The sequence below is a fragment of the Haemorhous mexicanus genome, chromosome 26, assembly GCF_027477595.1.
Source record: "Haemorhous mexicanus isolate bHaeMex1 chromosome 26, bHaeMex1.pri, whole genome shotgun sequence".
NCBI lineage: Eukaryota > Metazoa > Chordata > Aves > Passeriformes > Fringillidae > Haemorhous > Haemorhous mexicanus.
The window spans coordinates 362,659-370,276 of NC_082366.1; the positions used below are offsets into that span (position 1 = coordinate 362,659).

Consider the following 7,618-nt stretch of genomic DNA (forward strand, 5'->3'; position numbering starts at 1 on the left):
CCTTCCCTCTGTAGTCAGGACAGGTACCAGCCCTTTGGTGTCCAGACATTCTGTCTTGGAGAGGGAAAAGGAATTTTTGGAGCCCTCAGATACCCTCATGTTTTGTCCATCAGAGCTCAAGCCAGTCGGACCAGCCAAAAGAGGCATTTTTCTGGCAACCCAAGTCTCCACTGGGCTGTGCCAACCCTTGGCTGTGCCATCTTTCCATGCCAGGGATACACCTGTTCACCTGAAAGCTAAGGCCAAATCTACCTTGGGCATCTGCCCTTGGTAGAGCCCTTCTGCAGAGCAGCTGTGCCCAGCCACCCCAACACCCAAGGGATCAAGACCTTTTATCACGGGGTGGCACCTAAGGCTCCTGGGAGGACCAGCTGAGCTTGGTGAAGAAGCCATGGCCACCTCCAGCCCTTCTTGGCATCACCACCATGTTCCAAATGCTGATTCTTCCTTGTAGATGCCCCCCTTCCACAGCTCTGCACAGAGACGGGAAGCATCAGAAGCACAGTCCCTAATTCCAGATTCTTCCCAAGGCCAGACTGTCTCACCATGCTGTTCCCAAAACCACATGTACAGCCATAAAAGGCCACAAACAGTGCCGAAAAGCGCAGGGTTTCACCCAAATCTTCTCTCGCTTGGAGGGTCACGCTCCAGCCAGATCACGGGACACTCAATTCCAATAAATAGACACTGAGGGAGAAACTTCCCACACTAAAATTTTCAGATGCAAACTATGGCCACAACCCAAAGCATCCAGCTCATTGCTTGCCCCTCCCATGTTTTCTGATGGCCACAGAAAAGAAATCTGAGCACCCTGGGATAGTGGAAGGTGTCCCTGCACACAACAAGGGTTTGGAATGAGATGACCTGTAAGGTCCCTTCCAACCCAAAGCATTCCATGATTCTGTGATTCCATGAACCCCCACCCCATCTTTCAGCCCCCTCCTCCTTCCCCAGCAAAGCTAAAGCTAGCTCCCCAGTAATCTTCCCAATAATTATATAATAGAGAGGGAGGCGGATAAATCATTTCAGGCCACTGTGCCAACAGAAAGCAAGCTGGATTAAAAGATCAGAACAAGCAATACTTAGATTAAAATGGTTTGTTATTTTCAGCTGCAGGAAAATATCTGTGGCTAAAGCACAGAAGATGCGAAGCAAAGGCGCATCATCTTCTTTCCTCCCAAAACCTGACCTTTTTACGTATTAGCCAAGCCAAGTTCTAAGTTTCCAACCTCAAATCAGGTTTTGCTTCCCAATAGGTAAGCAAATACACTTTCCCAGTTCATTTGACATTTTAGCTAAAGATTAAGAGATGCCTCAAATTGTATTTTGCCCATGTGACGCCATCAGAGCCCTTAACTCAGGAGAACTAGTGCATGGCTTGGCAGATAACGTCACTGCCTACGAAAAAGGTGGCTTCTGGCACGATGGGCATCAACCCCTTTGCCTTGTCCCATGCCTCCCCACACCCCCGAGCTGATGGCAGGCGCTTGCCAGGCTTACCGACAGTGCAGAGGTGGCAGTGGCAACCGGGAGAAGCCCATCAGATGGTGGGACAGCTCTCTACAGGGACCTATATGTTGTACCCCTAGCCCCCAGCAAGGTCAGCAGCCCAGGGTGCTATGCTCTGACTGATGGCTTTGGAAAGGCGTGAAGGGGAGGCAGGAACAAAATGGGGAGAGAGGGAGGTGGTGCTGGAGGCTGAGCTCTCCGCAGGGCATGGTGCTAATCAGCCCAGCTTGGATCAATGGGTGATTCACCTTCAAGTTCAGATTGAGCAGAAGGGTCAAACTGGGAAATGGTTTGGCACTGGCGGGCACGTTCCCATCACCACCCTGCAGCCTCATGTCACAGCTGTTTGCCTTGCTGGAATGGACAATTCCCACCCCACAGCATCTCCAGATTAGCATTCCCACCTGAGCACATTGCTAACCCCATAGAGTCTCCATCTTCCAGCAACAGCAGTGACCACTCATCCCATCACCTGGATGGGAGATGGAGCAGCAGTTTTTTCATGTAAAGTCCCAGAATATCCTGAGTTGGAAAGGATCCACAAGTATCATCGAGGCCAGCTCCTGACCCTGCACAGGACAATGACCACAATCCCACCTTGTGCTCTTCCAGGTGTCTCTCCCAGATGTAGTTTTGCTATAAAAAATGTCACAGTACCACACACACAGGACCAGCCTTGAGTTCCGACGATGGAATCCCATGGGGCAAGAGGTCCAAGACACAGCCTTGGGGAGGGCTTGGGCAGAGACAAGCATCAGGCTCCTCTCCCTCCTGTGGATGTGGGAGAGAGGCTGGGGACACAGACCTGGGAGAAGAGATGGGATGGTGGACAGAGAGCATGAGAAGGCAGAAAAATTATGTCAGAGCCGTTACCAGAGGGAGATGGGAACTATGAGATGCTGTGGTGTTCACCAAAATTTAGCCTTATCTTGTAGGAAAGTGTATTCACTAAAGCCAGAGAATAAAACACACTTGCTGGACAGGTGATGGCGGAAACCTCAGACCAGACACAACCAGTACCCACCACATCACCAGAGGCCATGGATAAACTTCCTCACAGGTTTTTTTGGCAAGTTCTATCCTTGCTGCACCTTACTGGGTCACGTGCGGTTCCGCTGGGAAACCTCCATCCCCCTGTCCAAAACACACCCTTGTGTTGCAGGTGCAGGCTGTTTGCTCTGGCCAGTCTCTCCCGATGTTTTCCGGGCAGAAAATAGGGATAAGTGACACTCATAAGAGGAATGGGAGAAAAGAGAAATGGGTTTGTCTGTCAGTACATTTCTGCTTTATGGAGCTATCTTCTCCCTTGGAGACACGCATCCTCCCCTCCACTAATGGAAATGTTGCCCTACCATCCATTCGTGCCAGTCAATGCCTGGGACAGCACGATGGCCTAGGGATACTCCAGATCTATTTTAGTCACAAAAGCAGGGTGGCTGATGAAAATCACCCCATCTCTGCACTTCCCAGCTTAGCTCTTTCACTGGTTTTAATGGAATGGCCAGCGTGGCGGAAAGCAGGCAGCGAGGGAGGAGACGGAGGGTTGAGAGACCTGCACAGATGCAGGAGAGAGGCCCCAACACCCTCCCTGCATGTGGTTTTACAGCCTGAGGGACCTGCAAAGATCCCTCCTCCCAAGATTTGCCCAGAGAAGCTGTTGCTGCCCCATCCCTGGAAGTGTTCTGGGCCAGGTTGGACAGGGCCTGTGGAAGTGTCCCCATGGAACAAAACGAGCTTTAAGGCCCCTTCCAATCTGAGCCATTCTGGGATTGGATGATGTGGAAAGGACCTTACCTTACCCTACAGGATGGCCTCGAGCTCCAGAGTGATACCTGGAAAGGTCCAGAAAAGGGCATGCTGAGCATGGGGGGGAACCCAGCAGTCCACGGCACGAGCCTGCAGACCAGGACACGGCAGAGGTTAAAGCATGGCACAGAGGAAAGACCAAAGCTGCTTAATGTGAACTTGAGAGAGAAATAAAACACAAACTGGGTTGGGGGCCAGGGGAGAATGATCAAGAGCATCACCTCCAGGTTGTGTTTAGGTAGGCAAGCAGAACTTCTTTTTTTTTTTTTTCTAATTGCAAACAGGTTTGGGCAGATCCTCAGCATCCACCAACCACAGGAAATCATCCTGTGGAGGAGATCCCTGGAATGCCAGAGAGACTTCACAGTGCTCATAGCCCAGCAGACTTCCTCTGTGGTCACCTGCCTGTGGTTGTGCCCAGCTGTGGAGCCAGGGGCCTGCTTCCTGCAGAAATACAGCGGTGGTGGAAAGGATCCGGCACATTTCAGCACCATGGGTTCCGAGTGCCAGCTGGATTTTTGCTGCTGCTCCCAATAAGTTAACTGGGGCATGCACTACCCGTCAATACAATCAATGGAGCAGCCTCAGCCACTAATAAACCGAGTGCCAGAGGGCTGGAAAACCTCTCCACTGCCCAGAATATTCCCCAGGCAGCAGGGTGGGTGAGCTGCAGATCCCCTGCTTGAACTTGGTGCTGCTCTTGGTGTGCTGGGGCACCTTATGTGTTAACAAGGAAAACCTGCTCTCTCCCGGTGACTCAGCAACCTCCATGCTCATCCCCAGTGACCTCGGCAGTTCTCTGCCATGGGAAGGAGCTTGTCAGTGGAAGGGGAGCCCATGGGACCTCCTGAGATCAGTCTTCAGCCCTGCTGATGCTCACAACATCATCAGCACTAAGGTCAGAGCAGGTTGCCCAGGGCTTTATCCCTTTGGGGCTGAAAACCTCCAAGGCTGGAGTATACACAGCCTCTCTCAGCAACCAGCTGTCCTCAGAATTTATGGTTTTTCTCTCAACAGTTCTCTCCATGTCCTCCAAGGTAGTGGCTACATCCCTAACTGGTGTCACCTGCAAGCAGCACAGGTGCCAGGATGGACTCTGAAGGACTTCCCTGCTCTCCACTGAGCCTACACCAGCCAGATAAATTTTAAATCACAGTAACTGCTGCAATCACAACATCCAGTCCCATGAGCTCTGGCCAAAACTAAAAGCCTGGAAAGGATGGAAACCTCAAAGTGTGACTCACCATTGGAGGACACGCAGGGCCAGGTCAGGGATCCCGTGGAGTTGGTGGTCAGCAGTGCAGGAGGCAGGGAAGGATCTGGAAGACAGCACATCTCAGCACCCTGAGGAGCCCAGGCAGCCCCCCCACCTGGAATCCACAGAGCATCCTCCCAGCCCTGCTGCCGTGGCCAAGGGCAACACAGGGAACAGGGAAGCCCAGGGCCAAATCAGAGGAGTCCTTGGTAATTGTTTTATCCTCATCAGTACCAATTGCTGGTCACTGATTCCAGGATTGTTAACAAGAAGGGAAAATCCCCATCATGGCACCAGTCTCATCTACATACCCATGAAAAGGGAGCTCAGGCAAGCATTTAGGGATGCTGGAAAAACAAGGGGTTGCAAGGAAACCCCAATCCTTCTTCCCAGAGCCAGTGTGGGCACAAATCAACCTGCATCCCATAAATTCATGGGGGAAGAGACTTGTACACATCTTCGGGGTCCTAGGTTTATTCCAAGGCAAGGCTTAGCATCCAGCAACCACAGCATTAAGGAATTTTTTAGCAGTTTTCTTAATCAAAAATGGGTCCATCTTTCGGCAGCTCTGCTCCTTGTTATGTCTCACCCCTTCCACCCACCAAGCTGCAGATGAGATCCCAGCCATGACCCTGTGCTCCTGCAGCAGGCACCAGTGCACACGCAGGAGGTGTTCTCTGCCACCAGGGTGCAGGTCACTCCAGGCACACAGGAGGTTTGGTTTGCTGGGCTGAGACAACCTCAGTTCCAGCACAGGTAAGAGTGAACCTCAAGCAACTCAAAAGCAGCCTCCAGGTAGAAACCTCAGCACTGCAAAGGACATCTTGTCTGCTTTAAGCACCATCTGACAACTCCAGTGAAGCTGTTTCCACAACATTCTGCTGGGCACATCACTGACCAGTCCAAGGCACTCAGGAATTGTCTTAAAAGGTATCATGAGATGGATAAGCAACATTTGGGCTGCTGGGGGACTATCACCCTTGCCATCATCTCCCAAATCCTCTCTCCAGCATGGCTAAAGGCCCTGCACCTTGTGGCTGCCCTGACAGTAAAAGCAAAGGAACCAATTGAATTTTTTTTCCTTGTTGCTCTCTCCAATGAAGCATGCATTGCCAGGAGAGGCAGCAGTAGGCTTCTCCCACCAAAAACTTTCCACCTGCTGATCCATGGCAGTGAAGAGCACGGCTCCATCCCTGCATGGCCAGCTCGCCTGCTAGCTCTCAAGGACTACATCTCATCAGGAAATTTGGTCAGGAATGTTCAAAAGCATCATTCAGGATGCTGAAGGAGTAATTTCTGAACAGCAGAGAGCCCAAATCCCCGCAAAACCCCACCTACTGCTCCCAGATAAAAGCACCTGAGGATGCAAGGAATTCCAATCCACCGATATGATCAATCCCAAAAATCAGCCTCTGGAGATTACAGGATTTCATTGCCCTTAACTCATCCCAGTGAAGCCACAGGGACCCAGGGGCTGGGCAGCACCTGCAGCTTGATGACCACACCTGCACTGGAGCCCTCGGCCACCCCATCCCAGGGGGCTCAAAATTTAGTCTGGGATGGGAATGGAGGAAACACAAACATATGGACAAATCTTGGGCCATCAGCAGAATGCCAAGGGAAAGGAGCCAAGGGTGGCTCCTTGCTCATACCCAGCTTCCAAGGTGAGCTGGTGGTACTTCCATGTGGGAGCAGCTCCCGTGCCTGGTCCCACAGGGCTGTGAAAACTCCCTGCTTTCCTACCACCCTTAATACCACATCCCCTACTCCACACCACTCCCCTTTCCCAAAAATACCAAAGCCTGCTGTGACACCCACCCTGCCTCTCCTGCAAACTCAGGACTTCAGCTTCCCCTCACTGGTGAGTCCCTGGCTTTTTGTGATCATCAGGAACCTTCCCTGGGATGTTTGGGACCATGGGGCATAAGTGTAAGATCCAAGCGCTGAAGAGAGAGTGGAGAGCTTGGAGAGGTCCTATAGCTTTGCTGTGACCCTCCAGGGAAAATTTAAGGTCTTTTGGAAGGCATGCTGTGCAATGGTGAGGGAGGGATGGAATGGGGATAGGAATGGCTGTGATGGGATGGATTGTATGGGGATGAGACAGGATATGATGGGATGAGATGGATGGGAAGGGGCAGGATAGGATGGGATGGAATGAGATGAGATGGGAATGGAGATTGGGATGGGACGGGACGGGACGGGATGGGATGGGATGGGATGTTCTCCCACCATACCACCAAACCCTGATCCATACTACACCCCAAAGACAGGAATACCAGTGAGATGGCTCCACCTGCATTGACCCCCAAGCTGCCAGCCCCCTCTGTGCTGGAGGGAACTTCCCTTCCCTCCCCTGGGGATGCAGCAGCCCCCACATTGCTGGGATCTGCTTTGCTCTGGGGTTCTGGGCGCCGCTCCCTGTGCAGGGAGAGAGGGATCCTCCCCTGACCTGTGTTCCCATCACCCGCCTGCTCGGGTGTTCCACGCAGACAGAGGCAATGATTTTGATGTCCCAGTGAACAAGCTGTCGGGATGCATCAGCCTCAAAGGGCAGCCTTCAGAGCTGCCTTCTCCTCCCATGCGCTGCCTGGGTGAGGAAAACCAACTCCAGCTTCAAGCACACACAGACACACACAGAAACACACACATACACAGACAGACACTGTGTCACCAGTGCCTGCGATTTTCCAGCCTTTTAACTAAAAATCCTTGCAAACTTTACCCATGAGGAGGGGGAGGCAGCGAGCCTGGGACGGGGGTCAGAGGGGAGGTGCCACTCAGCTGGCAGAGGGGCAGCCCCACAGGCAGAGCCCCGTGACGTGATGGAACCTGAGCGCTGCAGAGCTGTCAGGAGCCTGGGCAAAGATGAGCTGCGAAAAGCCATGAGCAGAGCTGACATCAGCCCCCTGGTGGGTACCTAATGAGCGGAGACACTGTCCATTCTTGGAGATGAGGAAAAGTTAAAAGATTTCTGAGCTGAAACCTGGAGGCCTCCATTGGTGTTCCTGACCACACAGCAGGGGAAGGAGAACAGCGGTCGCCCCTCGG

General features: G+C 52.4%; 1 protein-coding gene across 33 annotated transcripts in view; it reads right to left on the minus strand.

Moving 5' to 3' along the window:
• The window catches only part of PCBP3 (poly(rC) binding protein 3), a 45,002-nt gene extending 40,368 nt beyond the window's left edge, over window positions 1-4,634 (minus strand). For 4 of the 33 annotated variants that reach the window (XM_059868185.1, XM_059868184.1, XM_059868192.1 and 1 more), the window contains exons 1-2: window positions 4,560-4,587; window positions 3,304-3,405 (exon numbers count right to left, since the gene is read on the minus strand). The gene's annotated coding sequence lies outside the window, so the exon portion shown is untranslated. Of the gene's footprint in view, window positions 1-2,106; window positions 2,308-3,303; window positions 3,406-4,559 lie in introns of those variants that run through there. The other 29 variants (XM_059868178.1, XM_059868171.1, XM_059868177.1 and 26 more) reach the window with 15 other exon arrangements.
• Between the last annotated feature and the right edge of the window lie 2,984 nt (window positions 4,635-7,618).